The 22,352-nt window shown below is 44.6% G+C and overlaps 1 protein-coding gene and 1 long non-coding RNA gene across 3 annotated transcripts in view; both read left to right on the top strand.

Annotated features, from left to right (window-relative positions):
- ALCAM (activated leukocyte cell adhesion molecule) overlaps positions 1-22,352 on the top strand; it is a 124,603-nt gene that overhangs the window by 59,749 nt on the left and 42,502 nt on the right. The window lies entirely within an intron of this gene.
- LOC308059100 lies at positions 1,340-19,930 on the top strand. The gene is made up of 2 exons (XR_013926116.1): positions 1,340-1,424; positions 1,460-19,930. It is a non-coding gene; the product is annotated as an uncharacterized lncRNA (long non-coding RNA).

Genomic DNA, 22,352 nt, shown 5'->3' with positions numbered 1-22,352 from the left:
TAATACCTAGGGGACCTGGAATTGCATTTGTAATATAATATATTATGGGTTTAATTTTCTAAGTAGCCATGCTTCCAAGTGACACTTACAAACAACGGTTCAAAGCTGCTTCTTCCAACTTCATGTTTCATGAAGAATGAGCTGAAAGCAAAATCTCTTTTGTTTTTCCAAAACAGAAAATGGCGTTTTGTTTTCACAGTTGGGCACCAAATTATAACAATATTTTTCCCCCACTGATTGCAATTAAACCTAGAGGCTAGAATCTCAGAAGCAGTTTATAAATCCGTATTTCAACTTATAATGCATATAGAATGACTTAAAGAATCGCTCAAAAAATTATTATCCTGTTTGTTCAGTTTATTTATTCCCCAGATATATAATGCTGACATGTCATAAAACCCCAGAAATCTCACGGAGTCATCACTATCAGATTTTTCTGTGGTAGTTGGTGAATTTTAATATTAACTGTGCATTGACAGGAGGTTATTTTGCAACGCCGGTTGGAGCTGGATTAAATACCGTGCTTTGCGGTTACTCCCGAGGCGGCTGCTCGGGTAGCATCCATCCCTAGGGTGGCAGGAGGGTCGGCCCCAGGAGCGCGTGTGCTGTAATCCCGCAGCGAAGGGGTGGGTGAAGCTTGATGTGCCTGGGCGGCCCCGGGCCTCTGACATTGCCTCCTGCATTGGTCCGTCTTAAACCTGGGGGTGTTGGCGTGTTTTGGTAAAAGTCAACCGAATCCCTTATAGTTTCCCGAATCTCTTTTAGTTTGTGGTGAAGCCAGCGGTGCGTTACTCTGAAAGGGGCTGGACGGAGGGTATGGGAGGTGCTTGGTGACGGCTGAGGGCATGAGAAGAGAAACTTTTGGGCAAAACCACATGGGTTTGTCCAGGTTTCTTTTGTTCCCAAAAACAAATGGGCATGAGCAAGTTATTTATGGTGTAAGTTTAGGTAGACATTGTGTTTTAAACCCGGCCTATTATAGAGTTCATTTTGATCTTCAAGGATGTTACAGGACGGGTCCAACCTGCTCCAAGATCTATAGGTAAAGCTGACACTCAGCAACCAATAAATATATATAAGTGCACTATATATGTCTGAGGAAAATGTCAGATAACTTCTGTCCACCTTCCATCTTCTAACTTGGCACCTGGGTTAGGGATTAGTATAATTAAAAAAAAAAAGCAATCAAATAGCCATATGAAGGCAGAGTTATCTGTGTGAATTTTAGCTGTATTTTAGAAATACTCATATGGTAAATAAAATTGGTTCTGTGTCTTGGTTCACCTACATTTCTTACTGTAAAAAATGTAGTGGTTTGTTTTTTGGTTTTTGGTTGTTTGGTTTGTTGGGGGTTTTTTTTGGTTTTTTTTTTCGTTATACAGCTGAGTAGTCTTTTAACTCCATATGTTGTTTGGGTAACTAAAGCCCCCGCAGGTAGGAAGAGCTGTGAGCGTAGCAGGCAAGCTGTGAAGGAAGATCTGGAGTTTTAACCCCTGAGGTTCAGTGGTGGGAGCCTGGAGGGCTGTACAACGGGCTGCCCCCCTGGCTGCCCCCCTCCCCGGGGGCGCGTGCAGGCAGACCCAAGGCACAGTGACTCCATTAGGCCGATGTACTGAGCTGCAGCAAATTCTGCATGGATAGCAATTAAAAAGTTGTTTTCTTAAATGTAGAGCAGAGATTCCCTGTTGAGGAGCTTCACCGTTTTCCCTAATCCTATTAAAACATTCTCACATGTGACACTTATTTTTGGTGGGGGGTGTTTTTGTTTTTTTTTTTGTTTTTTTTTTTTTCTCCTTCATTTTTTGTAGCACAAAACTACTACTGCTAAGCTTTTTTTGGGGGGGACGTGTTGTTTTCTGCATGCTAACTTGGGTCTACTTTATGGATGTTTTGTTAAGAGTTGTTTTTATAGTTTAATACTGAGACTCTAATGATTTAGAAAATAACTTGTTTTACATTAATGAAACACGAGTGTTTGCCCTTATGCCAGAATAGAGGTAGTCATCATTTATAGAGTATGCAACCTCAGTGTTTAACCTAGCAGAGTTTCAAACTAGATCTTGCATTAAAACCTGAACAGCATATCGGTAATCAAGCATTAGATCATTTTACTGTGCTAACAGAATAATGATTTTTAATAGAATGTATTATTATTATTTAATCACAAAATTCTACAGAGTTGGTTAAAAAGAAGGAAAAAAAAAAAAAGAAAAAAAAAGGTTTGCAAACAATTTGCCAATTTTCCCCAAGTGCTGCATGCACAACATCTTGTTCTGCCACCAAAAAATCAAAACACCAGTGCCCTTGTTCCCTGCTCAGATCCTTAGCCAAAAGACCTTCCTTTCTGTAGTATTCATAGATTGGATGTGGCTTTCTGTTGATGCTCTGCTTGTTACTTTAGATATGGAACACACAATTTTCCTGGCAGTAAATCTTTTAAATTAAGGTATTCAGCTTACGTAAAGTCTTTTTGCCTTGCTATACATGAAAACTGACTGGCGCGTTTAAAAGAATTAATTTAAAAGCAGCATGAAAGATAATGCTGGGTTGGGTTGACTGGTTAGAGCAGGGAGTGGGGCAAGGACATACGGATTTGGGATAATTGGCTTTTAATGTTTTGTTTTGGTGACCATAACAAAGTTTTCCACTATGATTTTAAAAGCATCCATGACAACGTTCAAAATGTCGAGCCTGATCTTAGTTATTCTAGGATGGACCTGGAATAACTCTTAAATTTCAGCGATTTATGCAGCTGCAACCGAAATCAGAAGCCAAGCCACAACTGCTGCATTTCATCTTTTCTTCGTGCATTTAAGGAGGGGAAACTTGAAGGCTGAAATCTGAAGAAATGGTAATGAGTACACTAATCTGTTCCTTTTTTTTTTTTTTTTTAATTGTATTTGGAGCTTCAGTAATACGTGAGTGTGAGGTAGAAAAGAAAATTTCCAGTGAAATCAGTCCATATTTATGGTGTGATTGTATATATACATAAACAGTGTGTAGGTACATACATATCCTACATTTACGTACACAACCTACATTTAACCCACTTTTTCCAGAAACCCTAAATATAAAATCTCCAGCTATTATTTTTTTTCTTCAGTTGAGCGCATATAACAGCTTCGTAATATTTTGAAGACTCCCATCTTCATCTGCTGGTATCAATATTTCATATTATTTTATTCCTTCTTCCATGATACCTTACAGGAATGTGTACCTAATAGAATAATGCAGAGGCTAAATCCTAGTAGATCACAGATTTGGCCTCGTCATAGGCATCTGCCTGGTTGCACGTAGGGTTCTGCAGAACTGCGCAAAGTTCTCTGTAAGTCCGGATTTCCACTTGCCGGACTGGTGACTGGTTGCCTTGGACCAGCTGAAGTGGATCCCTTTGTTGTTTTAGACTGGTGACAGGGAGGGGAGAAGCCACAACCTGGTCACCAACGGGTTTTTTCAACAGCAGCAAAAGCAAGTTACAGAATACCTGTAAGTGCTGGTAGGTTTCCAGCCCACAAGTACCAAAATATGCCAAAAAGTAGATTTTCAAGTCTTTGCAACACTTTTTTTTTTTTTTTTTTTTTCCTCCCCAGGATAGTAAGCTTATAAAATGTTGTAACCAGGGAAGGAAGAGTACACTTAATAGCATGCGTATTTAAATCATTCAGCATCTGGGAATATGTCATATGTATCTGTGAAATGTTGAACTTATTATTTGCAATGTGAGTTTATTTTAAAATAAGGTTTGTTGGCTTCAGCTCATACCACTTATAAATTTTAAAGTTATCCCTCCAGAAAGATGATAGCTAGAACTTCAATATCTGAAAAAGATTACACATGCATTTCTTGTAACACTGAATGTGTAAAACTTATAATTAAAAAAAAAATTAGAAATATTTTTCTTTAGGCAATCAACTATTAAAAATCCATTATTTGGCCTAAAATATTCAGTGTAACACTAATAAGCTCTAGTTGAATTTTTCTTTTGGGTTTGTTTTTGTTTTTCCTGCTAGGAATAATGAGTGCTTTAACATAATTTCACATTTATACAGCTTCTTTCATGTGGATTTTTTCTTTTTTTTTTTTTTTTTTTCATATCAGGGAAACTAGTTATAAATGGAAACAATTTTATCCGCTTGTTTAAAAGCAACTGTTATCACGGGAGAGTGTAAACTCTTTAAGATGGCGTATCCTCTATAGATGATGAAGATAAGAACTGCTGCATTCTGTGTTTGGTGAAAGGCAGACTGCCAGCTAAGGTGATGAACCATAATTCTGAGGAAAGTATTATTCAGAAGGCTTTTTGTTTTGTTTTCTTAGCTTCAGGTACTAAGGCATAAACAAGAAGACATATAAAAACAACCCCAACAACAAAACAAACCACCACCTAGGATTAAAAAGCCATAGGACCGAAGATACCTGTTTACATGTGATCTTTGCTGCTATTACAATGTGAAGTGAGGTAGAAAAGAAAATGGTGCGTGTGGTCCTTGGCGCATTGCTCCTTGGAATGCGGCCGGGCCACGAGGCTGCGTGCTAATACGCTTGGCTCCTCTCCAGTGGCTGCGTCTGGAGGAGAAGGTGGGTTTGTTCCTGGGGCAGATGAGTAGAAGAACTGAGGAAGAGGCAGGAGCAGGTGTGTCAGCACACAGTGAGCCTCCTTCCCAAGGGAAAACGGCAAAGTCCCTAGTTTATCTTATCATTAGCTTTTCTGCTCTGAATTAATCTGCAAAGTAATATCTGGTGAAAAGTACAGAGTAAGGTGTTTTTAAGTAATTATTCCTAAGCATGTGTTTCTGTTATGATAAGTGACTATGCATAGTGGTTCTGGCTGTGATGGAAAACCAGGAAAAGTCTGTCCTTGGTTTGCGCTGAGTACAGCAGCGAGCAGATACAGGAGCATCCGCTGGGGATGCCCAAACCAGCTGGAGCAGCGATTATTTCATTGAATAGATGCTTTTTATCTTTTGGAGCTTTATCGGTTACCAAAAGGTTTAATGTTTTTTCTCTGTAGTAGATAATTTTAGCAAGCTTAATGATTTTCAAAAAATAAACACAGGGGCTAAAAGATGCATTCGTGGGCTATAAGGCTGTGCAGCTGTCCTGCTATCAGAGGAGCTGCTGCAGGCGGAGGTTCGTAAGCGGTGTGGATGTGCATGCTGACTGTTATTTTTCTTCTCATTTGTATGATAAATTTGTGTTTAAGATGAGATGATAGAGTATCCCATGAGGCATCTTCAATGCTCTGAGAAACAGCAGTTGAACCGATTTCATTGTCCTGCTCTAATAGCGTGATTTATGGAAGCTCTCTCTGGATAGATAGCATGTGGGGTTTTTCAAGATTTGGAACGCATTGAGGATTTACTTGCAGTTGAAACCCGTAATTTTAAAAGATGCAGATGTGAAGGCTGAGAGGAGAAAGTGAAGTGCTGACACTGAGAGTGCTTTTCTGCCTCCTCTCTCCCTCCCATCTGCTGGAAGGGGAAACCAAGGTTGAATGAGCCACACCGAATTACATCAGCTTTGGTGTATGACTTTGGAGGGTGACGTAAACAAATCCAGTATTGAAAAATATGTCTGCTCCGTGGTGTAAACTGCTCTATCTGATCCTGCTGGGATGCGTGGGAGGGGAGATAGCGTTGCAAAAGACGTGTGCAGGCTGATACACTAGCACTGTCCGTAGTTACGCAGCCTGTTTTACCTCCTGATGCCACCGCTTCCACTCGTAACTGGCCTTGCGCCCGTGATCTTGGAGCGTGTTTCTTGTGCCGCAGTTACGTGCTGCTGCTATGTGAAAGGCCAGGCCGAGACGTTGCAAAGGCTGCTGCACATCCGCATCGTCTCCAGCGCTCCGAGGCCGTGGTACCCAGCAAGCCATCCCGCAGCGGTGTGCTGTTAACCTCTTGGAGCTGCAAGTAGACAACTTCATTTACTCAGAGTCCCGCTAGCGCATAGAGAATGTAGCTCAGCCCTCAGAAAATTGTCTCCCAAGCAAATACACAAAACAGAATAGCTGAATCTCCTAATCGTAAAGCAGAAGAAATTCTGCGTTACCGTTTAAGCTGTACTTTATCTGACCCATACTCTCCGAAGGCCAACAATCTGGAGGTTTTGTTAAATCTCCATCATTTACCCACCATAGCTGGGGTTTTTTCTTCTTCTGAATGTTCCTTCTGGATTGACTGTTCTTATCACTTGTGTGCTTTTAAGTGGTGTTTAAAGAATCCTTCTTTTCTTTCCTGTGTCAAAAGAAGGAGGAGAAAAAAAATAGGCGGAATGACTGTATCTGTCTTGGTTAGCAGATTGCCACTTAGTGCTTTGGGTTCCCATAGTTTGTAAGGAAAAGTACCTGAATATTTCAAATCGAAATGTAAATCTTTTCTTATTCAAAAACATTGTCAATAAAAGGGGAAAAAAAAATTATCCTCAGAGATTGCTGAGGTAGAATATGGCTGAGCAAATCAAACATACTTAATCTTCTGGAGGTGGATTGTAAGTTCTGTGTAGGTTTGCTTTGGCTCGGAATGAGTCAGGATGGGCTCCATCCCTGTCTCTCTGCCGACGCTTTGCAGAGCTGGGCGGGGTGGGGAAAGGCACCTGGGACATGGACATGGGAAAGGGCAGCTCCGGGTGCCTGTGGAGGGCAGGGCTGCTGAGTAAAGCCTCCCCGGGTTTTGCTGGCTCATTTTTAGCAGAGCCTTAGCACTTTGGTGGAGATTTAAATAGTAGCTCACAAGGCTTAAGAGTTGGTATTTTTCATCGGGAGCTTTTCGCTAATAAAACCAGCCAGCATTGTACATACAATTAAAATGAGATATTGCTCGGCGACAAGATTTGTGCGCTTTTATCTAGCTCGTGGAACTTGGTACCTTGTTTGCAGAGCGTTATACAAAGAAGTATGTCTTGCTGCGTGCCAGCACAAAGTGAGTGTTTTCAACAACTTTTGGCTCTGGCAAGACTCTAAATAAAGGAAAAAAGGGAAAAAATATTAAATGAAACCCTAACGCCGTACATAGGTAATGCTTGGGTGTGCCAGATACAACGTGTCTGTCAGCCCACTCTCCTGAGACATCCCTTAAATTATTTTAAAGTCTGTTTTTTTTCTTCTTATGAATAACTTGGTTGTTCCCTACACAGCCGCCATGCTGGATTACAAGTATCTGCACACCAAATGCACTCTGCTCTTCTGTCACCCTCAGGTCTTTTCCAGCACAAGTACTGTCTGTACATGTCCTCTTCCTTTTGCTGACACTTGCTTTGGATTATTTTTCTCATATGTTACAAAGCTTTTTTTTTTTTTGCCTTTTTTTTTTTTTTTTGCTTTTTTTCTGGGTAGCTTCTAGACAGAATTTCTCTCATATTTGAAGTATTTGTGATAGCACCACCATCACATTCCTCTCCCTTTTTTTTTTTTTCTTAATTAATGGAGGCTGCAATAGTATCCTGACAGCTTTTTTAAATATCAGTTATATGAGTAATATATGAGTAATATCAGGTTTCATACTATCAGTAGGTGTCCCTAAATAACGCAATGCATTACTTTTACTGGGCTCTAATGTTCTTTGACACAAACAGATTGAAGTCTAGGCTGTTGCAAGTTGGAGGTTTTACCTATGTGGCTTTAGAAGAAAACTAAGCAGAAATCCTTTGTATTTATCAAGGCCGAGATTTATTACAGTCTCTAAAATAATTTGCAATGTGTTTCATGTGAAAGCATTCAAATTTGAATGATTTTTAAAAGTGATGCTTTTTAACTGTTAAAAAATTAGCTCAGGCTTTGTAGTCACAAGTCATCAATGTTGAGTGAGAATAAGAATTTTAATCCATTTCAACATGAAGTGTGTGCTTTTTACAACTCCCCACATTATCTTAACAAAATGAATGAGCTTTCATTAGGAAAAAAGTAAAATGTACAAGATTAAAGTTGATGAGCTAAATCAAGGTGTCCTGCTTCATTGATTTAAATCCATGATTAAAATCAGTGATTTGATTTAAATCAATCCACCGTTCTTTCAGCCAGCCTGAAAGGAACCCTTCTTCATTTCCTGCCTAATTAGAGTGGCTTCTACAAGATTAGTTGGGATTGTGCCTTGATACAGCAAGGCTGCTGCACCCGCTGAATTCCCTGGATGTCAGTTTTGGGGTTGAAGACCTTTTTTCCTGTTGTTTTCCTGCTTTTCAAATAATAGCATTAATGAAGCGATGCTGCTGCTAGAACAGGATGCCGCTGTCTTATCCCGTAATAGCTGGGGCTAGAAAAAACAGGTCTACAGTCGTAGCTCACCCTGTCTGTTGAGGATCATTTCAGCTGGACGTCTTCTTCAACTGCCAGGGAGGGGAGTGATGCTCCCCTGTGCTCTCCCGCTGTCTGCATCCTGCTGGGACCGATGCTGCCGGGTGCCTGCCTCCCAAGAGCTGGTGCTGAGCAGCCCCGCGCCAGCAGCCAGCTTACCCTTCTGCACAGAAACGGTTGGGCACGGGAGTGTGGGGAGGTAATTAAGGAAATGAGGGGCAGTGGAGCTGATAACGGCTGCTTTTGCTGCGGCTTCGTGCCCATCGGTGTGTCCTCTGGAGCCGGTGGAGGTTCCCGTGGGAGCTTGTCCTCTCCCGGGAGCCCTGCGAGCTGCTCCGGGGGGGATGCTCTGGCAGCCTGTCAACGTAAGCTTGTTTTGGGGAGTTTTTCTCAGCTGGCCGCTGATAAACAACCTTTTTGGTTGTTTCTTTCTTTTTGGGTTGGTTTTCTCCCCCTTTGTTCTCCCCAACTTCACGATGCTGCTGGATGGCTCGTATTTCCCTGTGAAACTTTAATGGAAATTGTCAAGTTGGTAACGCGCTGCCTTCCTGCGGGGACCCCGTCAGCAGCATGAGCGCCTGAGCTTCCTCTGCCTGAGGTGGGAAGAAAAGCCTCTAACACAGCTCTGAGGAAGGTGTATCGTACTAACTGTGTGCCCGTTACTTTTAGGAGTACAGAAGCACTCTATGATGACAAACTGTTTTGTTCTCTGAAAGCAATTTCTCTTGTAGCTATTGTATCCATCCTGAGAAATAAAGGAGCGATTTCAGCCTGGTGTGAAATCCAAGGCAAAACCAGAATATTTTACTGCGTTTCACTTCGGCCCATAAGCTTCAGAAAGCCTTTAGTTGTTGATTTTCTTACTTCGGTTGGTTTGTGAGACAAGTCGTAGGAAGGCTGGTGTTCTGTAGCAGGACTTTGGCGAGCCCAGCCCAGACTGATCACCTTGCCCCTGCTGGAACTGGAGCCTGGTGCTGCAGCTTGCCTGCAGAAGAAAAGGGTTCTCAATAAGGCTCTTCTCCTTTGTTTTTCTTTCTTTCTTGGATTGCACAGCTATTTAAGCAAGAGATTACCACGTACACCAGATCTTTGGGGTGCCTAATTTGTGAGATGTATGTGCCTCCGTGCCTCCCCTATAAAATATCCCTTTATTAGTAATGTGCAGAGGAACTGTTTGGAAATAACCCTACTGCCAGTTCTTAAAAGCTGAAGCATTTACCTTTACAATGAAAATGAAAAATGTGTAAAAGCTTGCTCATACTTACGACAAGAAAACAATGTTTTGTTAAATAGAATATAATTTAAAATATGTTATGGGAATTTACATTTTCTAAAGAAGAAGCTGCCAAATCAAATTAGTTCTGAATTCAGGAAAACTCTTGCTGAGGGATTCAGACAAGCCATATGGTACTCTGGAAAACATCAAGGCAAGGGAAGTATTGTGTGGGCTTTTACCACATTTTAGTCATTTGGAGAAGAAAATATGTTTTATTATTTTTTATATACAAAATGGCTCACATTGCAATTTAATGAGAAAGAAATGACATGTACCTAAGATAAATCAAGATAATGAAAACCTACTCAGGTGCATTCAGCTTGACTTAAGGTGTCCTTGTTTTGATTGTAAAGTAGTTAATATGTTGAGGGGCCTTTTTTTTTTTTTTTAAATAGCTATGATGGGTATTAATTTTATGTTGGACTCATTTCAATATTGCAGCAGCCAATTTCAGGTACTTATATGGACTGTCGAGAGAGGAAAAATTAATTCTTGGAGCAGCTGTTGGTGCACAGAAGGCAGGTTCAGGTGTGAAGCTACTTTTAGGGACTTGGTGCTTCAGCCTCAGAGCAGAGGCATGATGCTTATTAAACGGTGCTTTAGGGTAGCGCCAAGGGTGTAACGTGAATGGTGCTGCAGAAACCCTCTTACAGCCCTGCAGCCTGGTGGTCTGTCACCCCATTCAAAGTTTCTTCCTGCCAAATGTCATCGCTTCTTTTTACCCGTTCTGGCTCTGCTGCAGCTGGCAGCCTTCCACGCCATGGTGAGCAAGGCGTTGCATGCCTGCAGACCTTTCTTTTGTGCTGGTTTAAAGCAAGGATAAAAGCAGTCATGTCCATGGGAAAATGCATTGCGATTTGCTGGTGAAAACAGCAGTCTGAAAGCGGAAGGCTTGGAATTTCTAGGCTCTGAGTGCCTTCTTTTTAAAAGATACCTTTGAGCGCTGCTTCTGAAGGTCCAGGTTCACAGCCCTCATGTGCAGGAGCTGCAGGCTCCTGCTCAGAGGGACCCATCCTGCTCTTCCCAGGAAGGAGTGACAGGGGACTGGCTGGTGAGCGGGGGGAGCGCTGAAGCCCTGTTCAGGGTGGGGGGCTACACCTGACATCCGCATCGGGTCTCAAAACCCAGCCCCTTCCCCCTCCTGTGGCTCGGTTTAGGCTGTGAACATCTATTTTCCAGACTGACTTTGCTTATTGAATGCATGAATGAAAAAGAAAAGCACGTAAACGTTAAACAAAGCCAATCAGCCTAAAAAGCAGATTTGTACCTATGAGGAGCCAAAGGCAGCTGCTGCTTTGCAGGAGGGTGGCACAGGTTACTCTGGGGATTTGTCTGCGTGCGTATGTGGTGGGGCTGGGTTTGAGGGTTTTTTGGTTTTCTGCAAGACCCGATTAAGTCCAGCCTAAAATGAGATGCACTATCCCAAACACCATTGATTCCCCCACACAGACAGCCCGTCCCACGCGGCGTGGGCGCACATGCGTGCCGTGGCATCCCTCTGTTTTGGCAGGCAAGCCAATGCTGATGTTTCTCAAGGACATGGGTCTCCTAAAAAAGGCAACTTCTAAAGAATAAAACTTTGCAAAGTCACTTTTATCTTTACTGGGCGACACTTGTTTCCCATTAATTTAGAGTAAAAAGGCTTGTTGTCAGTATCAGGGCATTAAAAACATACATCATTCCCAGAGCTGTTCAGACGTGGTCAAAGCTCACATAAATAATTCTCTAGCCTTGGTATTTTAGGAAGGGCACCATCTGGCTCCAAGATAGAAAAAGGATTCCAGAACTAATAATTAGGTTTCAGGCTTTCTTTAGAATAATTGGGTATAGGAGTGTTTTTAAAAATATGTGTGCTAATTAATGCAAGTTTTTACAGAAACTGGAGACACTTTTAAAACCTTCTGCTTCCTCACAAGACAGAACAAGTTTTTGCCTTTGGGGGCCAGATCTTTTGCCCCACTGAGCCATCCTCGCGCCCCTCCTGAGGGTAAGGGGTGGCCTGAAGTTGCTGAGAGGTTGTTTTGGCCTTTTGGAAGTGTCTCCTGCCAGGTACCCGGCGTGGTCACATCCCTCTTGGTGCAGAGCAGTGACCAGGGAGGGCTGGGGGCAGCGATGGCTCCGAGAGCCACAGCACAACGGGACAGCTGGTGCCAGACTGACTGGGGGATGGTTTGTGCTCACCGAAAGCTAAGTGGCACCTCGCTGGGCCCTGTGTGAATGCTGTTTCTGCAGAAAACACAAGATGGCTCTTAGGAAAGGAGGTCCCTCTTGTTTACTTTGCGGTGCTGCGGTATAAGGATGCTCACGAAGGCTCTGCCCTTCCCTCGCTGCTCTGCTTCAGCCTGGCAGTAGCTTGCCTGCTTGGCCAGTGTGTGGGCTGCATGGCAAATGCCTCGTCTTCGATGGCTGTTGCAAAACGCTAATGCTCTGAGTAGGTGGTTAGTGTCAGAAAACAGGTAACTAGCCGCGTACAGGTAAAAGCTCCTGCCACAAATCAGAACAACGGGGGAGCCCGTCTGCTGCGTTCCTGCTCAGGGAGAAGCGGCAATGCAGGCAGCAGCAGCACCTAGATAAGGAAATGGGTAATTATGGTGCAAATAGATAGGTCAAAACAGCGTGTTGAACTGCACTTAAAAGTGCAGCTGGGCATTAATGCAGTTTACAGTAGCATAACGCGCTGCAGAAGCTGTCACGCTAGCTAAAGCCTTCTCCGCAGAGTGTTTCTGATGGGTGTAAGGGGATGCTAAGATACGTGTTTGCGGAGTTCCAATGACAGCGTGGCTGTGGCCGCTCTGCGCTGGGAGCCGCGCATCTAACTGGGGCGGGCTGCTCAAAGGAGTGGCTGTGCACTCGGCCGTTCACCTCGACATCTGAACTTGCAAGCACGTGGGTCCGTGCGGCTGCTGTCATTCCTGATGCCGCCGTTCAGGGCTGTCGGGACAAGCGGCATGTCGTGCCTGCCTTCCCTTAAAGCCGGCGTGCTGTGTTAGCCAGGGGTCAAACTTTCTCTGTTCCTGCAAAGCAGGTGCCAGGTTTTGTTCCTGGCAGAGGTGCGTGCTGCGTGCCTGGAGTCGGGGGGCTCACGGGGTAGGGGGGGCTCTGCGGGAGTCCTGAAGTGCTCCCCTGAGGGTGGGCTGGGCTCAGTCCCTGGGCAGTCGGTTGATCATGCCTCATTATTACCTGATAAATGGGGTCCTGGACTGCCAGGGAGCTACCGCAATATGTGTGACAGGGAGGGACGCCTGGGTCAGCATAACTGTCTTCTAGTAGTAATGCTGATGTTTTGTGCCCTCCTGCTGTGGGACTATTTGTTCTTGAAGATAAATATGTGCATAAGTGTTTGAAAGATTGAACTTCTGTATTGCTCCTCTTTGCACACGCTTGCGGTAACTGTGGTTCCCTTTTGGGGACTGTAGAGAGGCCTTACAATATATGCTGCTGCTGTTAAACTTTATAGCAGCGCTGTATTTGCAGAGAGCAATGCCTACAGTTTAAAACTCTGGGAAGTAATGTGTATGTTCAATTAAAAACTGAATAGGAACTGTACTTCGCATATTCTAACCCTCCATGCTTTTTTCCAGACGGCAGCTGAGACTTACAGCAATGTGCTCAATAACTGCACGGTACCTATACGGTCGGGTGTTATATTGGGAAATCATTGTAACCGGGAGCCCATCCACCAGATTTGAGCTGCAGCTGTATGGTCCTTTCCAGCATTGTTTTATATATGCAACATTATTTTAAGCAATTATTTTTGTAAAAACGTTAAAGAATTCATGCAAAGAAGAAAAGTAATAGCATATCCGATGCTAGCTTATGTATGCACATGCATATGTAAACGCATACAAGGTGGAAACAGAGCCGGATATCTGGCAGCGTTTCACACCGTTGCACATGTCAGTGATATCCACGAGTAGAAATGATGGGCGCTGAAGTCACACCAGCCGTGCCTATTTCCATATCATGTAGCTAGGTTTCACCGCTGAATCAGAGTCTCTGTAACGTTAACTCTTCTTACATGTAGTGTGCAGCTTGTGCTGCTGGCACACCTGTTCGTTTTCAGCGTGCTGCTGAAGGCAGGCAGGCAGAGATGAAACTCTCCGAAGCAAAGGTGGTGCTGGTTTCTCCCGCTGGTGGAGGCGCACAGCTGCTTCAGGGCATCCTCCTGCAGCAGGAGACAGGTGCCGCTACCAGGGCTGGAATTTAAAAAGCCATGTCTGCGAGGACCCATTAAATCTCAAGAGAGCCTCAGAGGAGCCGTCAGTCACTTATTTTAGCATAAATCATCAGGATGTATAGCATTATGCTTCCAAAGAGCTTCCCCCCCCTCACACCTATGCTGTTGTGCTGTCAGTGAAATGGTGGGTCTTGTCTCCAGGTAACAAAGACCTGTTGATGATCTGGGGAGGCTGCATTCATCTCATCTCCCTCACTTTGTCCTCTCCCTTACCAGTAGAGAAGGCTGCTGGAAAACGGAGCACCCAAAGCAGTCACCGGCTGGGGGGTGTCCATGGGGGGTGTCCAGCCAGCCAGAGCCGCCTGACGGTTCGTCAGGCTGGGGGTTTCCCTGTACCAGCCCCCTTCCCTAACTTAGAACAGCTGGACGTTTTCTGCTGGAAGCATTTTTCCACCTACTTGGCATTACAGAAGGCTATATCTGCCCTTCGTCTGTGCCCTTCAGAGTTGTAACTTCTGTAAGGCTTTTTTTTTTTTTTTTTTTTTTTCTGAGGTGATCAGCACATGGTTTTCCCCACAAGTAAATAAAGCTCATTCACTGAAAATAATATTCTGTACACACTATACCTGTTACAGTCCGGGGTTGGGATTTGCTCCGTTGTTGGAATGTAGCTGCTTTCTCTGGGAACAAATGCCGCTGGAGGCGGCAGGTGTGTGCAGCGGGGCAGCGGGGCAGGACGGGGCTGTGGGTGCCGTGGCGAGGGGCAGGTGGGAAGAGCACGGTTCTGCGCTGCACCACTGGATGCAGATTTCGGGTGCCCCCTCTCAGCAGAGTGCCTTGGAAGCTGCTTTGCCCACTTCTCCGAGTCACCCGTCAAACTGGCATCCACTAAACACTTCCTTTGTCACTTACTGGGGTGTACGGGGTCGGCACAGGAACACGGCTGGGGCTTCTGCAGCTGTGCCAGAGCACTGATACAGAAAGAGAAGCGAAATGACACCTTCTCCCCACGGATTCCTCCCTGCTTGCTGGAAAGCCTGGTGGCTGCAGTGGGGGATGCTGGTGGTGGGTAGCGAGGCTGTGGCAGGAGCTGGGGAGCTGAACCCCACGATGGTTTTGCATGAGAAATCAAGTGCCTGGGCGAAGGGGCTTTGAGCACGCTCAGCAGTAGGGAGCGAGGCTTTTTCTTTGTTTTAGGATTTCTTCACAGAGCAGATCATGATTCAAAGTAGAAAAACAAGCAGCACGGTTCAAAAAATTACATGATTCAGAAATTGCCAGGCACTAATTTTCGAGTTAGAAGGGTCCTGCCAGGCAGGGGGGCAGTGCCGCCCCTGCAGAGAGGGCTGCAGGCAGCGTGCGGGCACGCTCCCCAGAGGGAAGGGGTTAGAGCGGTGTCTGCTGTTGAGATTCCTTTGCACTGGAGGCTGCAGTGGCATTGATTTAACTACGTTAGTTTCTTTTTCTGAAAAAAAAAATTGTTTTTGCATTACCTTGTTTTTCCTAATTGCTGATTTTTTTTTTTTTCCACTGCGCTTATTTACTTTTAACTAGAATGATCGGTGATATTTTTTATTTCTTTCCCCCACTTTGCAAAATGATCCTCTGATTTGCTTGTACCTTGATTTTTCTCTTGAGACTCCTTCATGCTTAAAGAAATGTAAGGAATCCATATGCATTTTGGGAAGTACAGCTTTTGTAAAATATACTAAGTTTTCATTTACCAAGAAATTCAGTGGGTTTTTTGCTTACCTTTGCAGTGGGAGGTGTGGATAATTCCTATCTGTTACTATACTTAGGCACGCTAAGCACACAATTTGCAGTAACTGGAAGTAGGAAAGGTGCAGAAGGCAGGTGAGGAAACCCAGGTAGCTTCAATGCTGCTGCTGGCTCTGCCCACGTGGCCGCAGAGCCCCTCCGTGTGTTAGAGTGGGAGTAGCTGGGTTCAGGGTCAGACCCTCCTGTGATGCCGTGGTCTCTTTCTGTGTGTGTCCTTGCATCTGGCCGATGCCAGAGGGAAGCAGACGCTGCTTTATCAGCCGCTTTTCCAAAGCTAGGGGCTTGCTTGAACTATTTTTCCTTTGTTTTGACACACGTGTTAGAGCATTGATCAATAGAATCAAACGTAGATCAAAACTACAGTTCTTGGGTAGTGCCCAGCTCCTAAAAATGTATGTGGAAGGTCCATCTGCTCCCTGTCCCCTTAACCTGCTTGTGGATCCTCACAGACCAAAACCTAAAGGGATGTGCTTAGAAGGGACACGTGTATATAGCCAAGCTAGCGCATACTTTGCTGGCGTATGTGGATCATAATGTGTGTGAAGGAAAACTTGGAGTTTCCCCTGTGTTTTCCATAGTTGGAGAGGAGCACCCTGTGGCAGGGGCAGAGGTGTGCGACTTTTTTATGAAACGGTGATCACAGTGAACTTATCCATGATGCTGTGGTTGTGCCTCCCCAGAAACCGCAGCCGACCAAGTGGGATGCATCGACCTCCCTCCTCCCTGTCACCTTGCGGCTGGTTTCTCGTTGGTTTAACTCCGTGCAGGCTGGTGGGAAGAGGTTCGTGGCTGGGGTAGGAAACAGTCCATTCGCTTCCTGGTGCCCTGAAAGGAGCCAGCAGGTTCGGGTCCCCACAGTCATCTCCGCTGTGGTGCCAGCATGGGTGCAGCCCGGTGTCCCAGGGCTCCCTTGCAAGGGGAGGGACACAAGCGGCACAAGTTCATCCTCCTTTGTCGGGAAGGCTTCTCCCGTGATGCTCTGCCAGCTTGGCATTGGCTTCAGATCTAGGCTGGCGGGGCAGTATACTCTGCTCAGAGAACCAAAACAGAATCTGTCATAGTTCTGATACCAAAAACATACACTATTGAGTCTTTTATTCAGCATTTATGTATAAATTACGTGTTTTTTCTGCACTATTAGCCTGTGGGGTATATTGATCCACACTGTCAATATCAAGTTATGAAAAAGCAAGAGAGCCAGCTCTTTTTTTAGCGTGCTGTCTATTGACTTTTTTTTTAAACAAAAAAAAAGGAAAAAGAAAAAGAAAAAGGAAAAAAGAGATCTGTAGCAAAATATAATAGGGGATTTTAGATAATTATTTTTGAGCTACAGGTTTTATTTGACTTAATAGAAATGTTTAAGTCCCTTTAAGCTATTGGATACACAGCTAGTCAGTATGCTGACTAGCATAATGAGAAGATAAAAAACAATTGGAGCTGTTCTAGCAAATGGCAAAGTGCTTTGGAAGGGCAACTGGGAAGCGTAACAGAAGTATGGTGCAGGAGCAGCGCGAGGCTAACCTCAGCCAGGGAGAGCAGTTTCACCAAGCTACAAAGGCGTTGTTGATGCCATGTTGCCTAATTAGGTATATACCCTTTAAAGCTGAAACTCATTGCAGTACTGACTCAGACACTGTTTTCCCACATTTGCTGCTCATCTCTTGGCAATAGCTTGTATTGTCAAACTGTGATGTGTGAGCTACCACTCGCTTCCCTGGCAGATGTGCCAGACCACTTGTGAAAAAAATCTCATCATATGTTGGTAACTATTTTAATAAGTTATTTTCAGTTTTCTAGTATGTTAAAAAAGAAGTTAATCATAGTTCCTTTAGTCATGGCTACATCTTGAACAGAAGCATTTATAAGAAGATATGCTAGCCATCTTAGCTCCTGCTCTGAATTATGAGTACTATCCTAAGCGATGTTTTGTAAAAACTTGCACCAAAGTAAATCACTAACAGCGGCCTTTCAATTGCAGCATCGACTGTGGGAAAGAGCCTTTTCCCACTGTACGGCACTCATAAAAGTCATGGATGGGTTTTCGGATGCTGACCGCAGCTTGCCAATATTGGACGTGTCTTTTGACATGGTTCCACTCTTATCTTGAGGAAACATTGTCTCTGCTAGTCTTATACTAATTCAAGCATTTTTAAGTAGGTGGATTTTTTTTCCCCCTAAGTCCTATTTTTAGATATTTGCATGGAATAACTCTACATTTTTTCTTACTTAGAACAGCACCGCTGCATATGTAACTTTTTAAAAGCAGTAAGATTTACTCAAAGGTCTTAAAAATTTAAACCCACAAATCAGCCTGCAATGCGAATCTGACTGTTTTTGGATTAGCACTGAATCCAGAAACAGAGTTACGTCATCCTGAGCCAAAAGCTAGGCTTTCCATAAAATAGCGTGATTAGGAGGCCATTGAGATCACAGGTGATGTTTTGGGGTGATGGCTTGTGGAAAGAAGCTTAGGGCTTTCCCTTTGAAGGGAAACGTTGCAATAACAAAACCCGTGCAGCACAAAGGCACTGGTGGCTTTCATCGGTTTTCCTTCCAGCAGATTTTGGAGCCTTCCTGATTTGAAAGGGACCAGATCACAGAGCAGAGACGCGCTTGCTGCTGCCAAGCAAACCAGAGCTTTGCTGGTCCTGCTTCAGAGCTATTGGTCTTAGTGGTTTCCTTTGTCTTCTTGGAACCAGGTGTTGGAACAGAGGCTGAGGTGGGGAGGTGGGAAGGTTGATGTGCTGACACAAGCAACTTATTTTGTGGTAGCATTTTGCATCAGTTACTGAGCTTTGAACTGCTTATTTGGTCTTAAGCTTTGCAGAAGCTAACGCTAGGAACAGCTTTTTTATGTAGTTTGAAAGCTTTGCTGACTTGGAAAGCACTCTCCATTTTATTTTGTGACCACCGTAATGTATTTAATGGTGGACAGTCAAATTTTAGAGGAGCATGGCTATGTACAAATTCCTTTTGCATACCTATCAGAAATTCTAGAAACTTTTGATGGTTATGGTTACTGTAATGATTATTGCTTTAGATAAAATGTTTGAAGTTCCTACTCTGACAAAAGGTTGTTGCTGTTATTCAGATGCTGTGTAGGTGTTTTGGTACCTTCAGACTGACGCTGCTTTTCTTCTGCGTGCTCTCCTGTGTACTGCTTTAGCAATGACGGTGATAGAAAATGTTTGGAGAAATGCTTGATGTGAAACCTCCCTAGGGTAAAGCTTACAGTGCTGATAACCCCTGTAAACTACACCCTGTAGCACAACCCCACCTGCTCTTGGAAGGACGTAACTTTCTAAGACTTCTGCCTTGCAGGCTGAAATTTCCTTCAGTCTTTTCAAAAGCTTGTGCTAAAATTGTCTGAAATCAAGCTACAAGCAAAGCTTACAGGAGGGGAGCGTACAGATGCAAAAGTTGTGTTCTGCTGCGGGAAGCAGGGAAAATAACCACCAAAATACTGCAACAGCTGGATGTTTTGAAATCTTGAAGCAGAAATAGCCGTCAGTGAAACGGATGGCAGTTGAGTAGTCTGGCTTGCGAGCAGGCACACAGCACCCGGAGTTTTATTTGGTCACGTTGTAGGGCTTTGAAGACTGTGGCTGAAGTGCTCCGTGGGGTTTTGGACCCAAACGTGTGGAGGTCCCAACCTTGAGTCACACTTAGGGTTACACAGAAAGCCAGGCGATGTGCACGTGTTGGAGAGCTGGACGTCCCGTGCTGTGCATGGCTGAACTACAGGGCAGAGCTCCGGGGAGATGCTTGCAGTGACCTCGGCCCCTGTGCAGGAGGGGGCTCAGGGCTTCTGTATTGATTAAGTGGTGGAGCCCCTGCAGCCCTGGCCAGATGGGACAAGTTATCTCAGCTGATTTCTAATTATAGCTCATTTCTTTGTACTGTAAAGCAAAAATTTGATTTATATGGAGTTCGAAAGGAGTAGGAGCATATAAGTTGTTAGTGTTCGTAGGAGAGAGGATTTCTGAAGTGCTGACTTGTTTCCTCCAGGATTTTTTCCTCATTCTTAAAGGAAAGCCGTGTGTTTTAAACAAGCATAACGCTTCATGTAGGGTAGTGATAGCTGAATTCCACTGGCATTTAATACCTGCTCTCTGGTGTTTGCAGTATCTCTGTAGCTTTAAATGCCCTGCCTGTTTCCTGATGCACACTGCCTGATGCCTCGTCGCTGCTGGGTGCCAAGCCCCGTGTCCCTAACCTGCCTGAGTACTTGCCCAAGTCAGAGCTAAACACGCAAGTGCTCCTGCATGTGTGGGTTTGGCTGCTTGTGTCTTTGGAGTTAAGTAGGTGTTTCTTTGACCAACTTGTCAAATGGACCTCAGCATCTTCCAGAGTCATAAACATGCTTTTAATTGGGTCTTAAGAAAAACAAAAAAACCAAAACCAAAACCCCCAACCAACCCCAAATGTGCATTCCCATTCAGTTACTTCACATCTTCAAAGAGCTCAAGTTAGCAGCAATGATTCCAAAGGGTAATTGCTGTCCACTGTGTCAGTGCTTATAAGAGGATAAAGGATTGTTTTTTCCTTGGGTGTTAAAATTGCCTGGGCTCTGATATTATTCAGGTTTTAAAATTCACTGAAGGGATACTGTGACAAAGTATAAGAAATCCTTCAGCAAGTTCTGTTATGTTGTTTTACAAGTGTTTGTAATACTAAATAGTGTTGGATACGTTTATCTGCAGTTATTTTCCCTCTTGGATAATGCTGATGGTGCTTTTGTAACTGATAGTCCTTTTAAAGTCTTAGTCACCCACATGTGAATTCACTTCTCTATTTAAACAGGTGGAGATAAGAAACAATATACTGTTTATAGAACCTGTATCGTATAACATATCCACAAACACACAGTCCTTTGTTTTTAATCATATTTGTACAATGATGCTAATCAATGTTTGATTTTTCTTGGAAGTGTTTGCCCTGCTTCCCTATTTTGATGCCCAGCATATGAAACCAGGAATGACTGTGGGCACCAAACCGAAACGGGGGCTGTCACGTGCATGAATTTTGATAGCACAAGCCTTGTTTTTTCGCTTGCTTTAACCAGCCTTTTGGGGCATCCTGAAGTGTGCCTTGTATTTTCTTGTGCTGTGTCAGAAGATGAGTGTCCCTGGCGCGGCTTGTGCGAGCTGCGCTAAGAGTGCCCGTTGCAGCGGGTGTGAAGAGCCTTGTTTTCAGCAGAGCAAGCGGGATCGCAGGGTGGGATCGTTGGAGAAATGGCACCTGGGCCTCTGTTGCCGAGCTCCGCAGACTTGAGACGGAGCAGTGTTTGGCTCCCAGGCTGCTGTGGCTCAGCAAAAAGGATGATTAAAGGCTCATTCTATCCATACAGGACTTAGCGTTCCCTTTCAGCTGACTGACGGGCCCAAGTGGGGAAACATAAGATTCATGACAAGTTTGCTGTGTTTGCTCTCTCTGCACCCGTGTTCAGTGTTGTGGAAGTCTTGAAAGCCTACTAAGCATCTCATTGAAAAAGCAACTTTCTGCCGGGCAAGGAAAAGAGAGGGAGAAGCAGCAGTTAAATGTTGACTCCTGTCTGAGGAGCCCAGCTTCCATGCAGCACAGCAGGGGGACAGCCAGCGGGGAAGCGGCTTTGGAGAAAAGGTCCTGGGGGTCCCGCTGGAGACCAAGCTGAAGGTGAGCCAGCAGTGCCCTTGCAGCAGAGAAGGTGTTGCCAGCAGGTTGAATGAGATGATCCTTCCCTTCTAGTCAACACTGGGGAGGCCAGTCTGGAGCAGAGTGTCCATTCATGGGCTCCTCACTACGAGAGAGACATGGGCATGTTGGAGAGAGTCCAGTGAAGGGCCGTGAAGATGATGGGTGGGAGCATCTTTCCTGTAAGGAGAGGCTGACTGAGCTGGAACTGTTCAGTCCGGGGAAGAGAAGGCTCGGGGGGATCCCATCAATGTGTACAAATGGCTGATGGAGGATGCAAAGAAGATGGAGCGAGGCTCGTCTCAGTGGTGCCCAGCAATAGGACGAGATTCGGTTGGCACAAAATGCAATGCAAGACATAACTCCGAACATCAGGAAACACTTTTTCCTGTGAGGGTGACTGAGCCCTGGCACAGGTTGCCCAGAGAGGTGGTGCAGTCTCCATCCCTGGGGATAGACAAAAGCCATCTGGCCATGGACCTGGGCACCTGGCTGTAGATGGCCCTGCTGGAGCAGGGGCTGGACCAGGTGATGTCCAGATCTCCCTTCCAACCTCAACCCTCGTGTGAGCCTGTGAACTCTCTTAATTTTTTCTCTGAATAGTGCTTTTAATTAATGGAAATTACTTGTCAGTGTTAAAATCCACTTTAAGGCGTATCAGTATCAACAGCTAGGACAGTAAGTACTTGCTGTCAATTCTTGTTCAAAGCAGGAGGTTTTTACTAATGTGTTTTGCATTGTACCTACACCCAGCTGTCATTCATGTACTGCTTTGTCTTTAAAAAATAAATTTAAAAAGTTACTTTTAATAAAAGCATGACCAGTGAGGAGTGGCAAAACTGGTGAAGGGTCTGGAGAACAAGCCCTGTGAGGGGGAGCTGGGGGTGTTTAGCGTGGAGAGGAGACTCAGCAGGAAACTTCTCACTCCCTACAGACACCTGACAGGAGGTGGTGGTGAGGGGGGGGTTGGTCTCTGCTCCCAGATAACAAGCAGCAGGATGAGAGGAGCCAGCCTGAGGTTGCACCAGGGGAGATTTAGTTGGATATTAGGAAAAATTTCTTCCCTGAAAGGGTGGTGAAGCATCGGCACAGGCTGCCCAGGCAGGTGGTGGCATCAGCATCCCTGGAGGTGGTTAGAAAAGGTCTGCTGTTTAAAA

Source organism: Falco punctatus, assembly GCF_963210335.1.
Source record: "Falco punctatus genome assembly, chromosome: 2".
Lineage (NCBI taxonomy): Eukaryota > Metazoa > Chordata > Aves > Falconiformes > Falconidae > Falco > Falco punctatus.
Note: the sequence above shows the minus strand (reverse complement) of the source record. Positions and strands in the feature narration are given on the sequence as shown.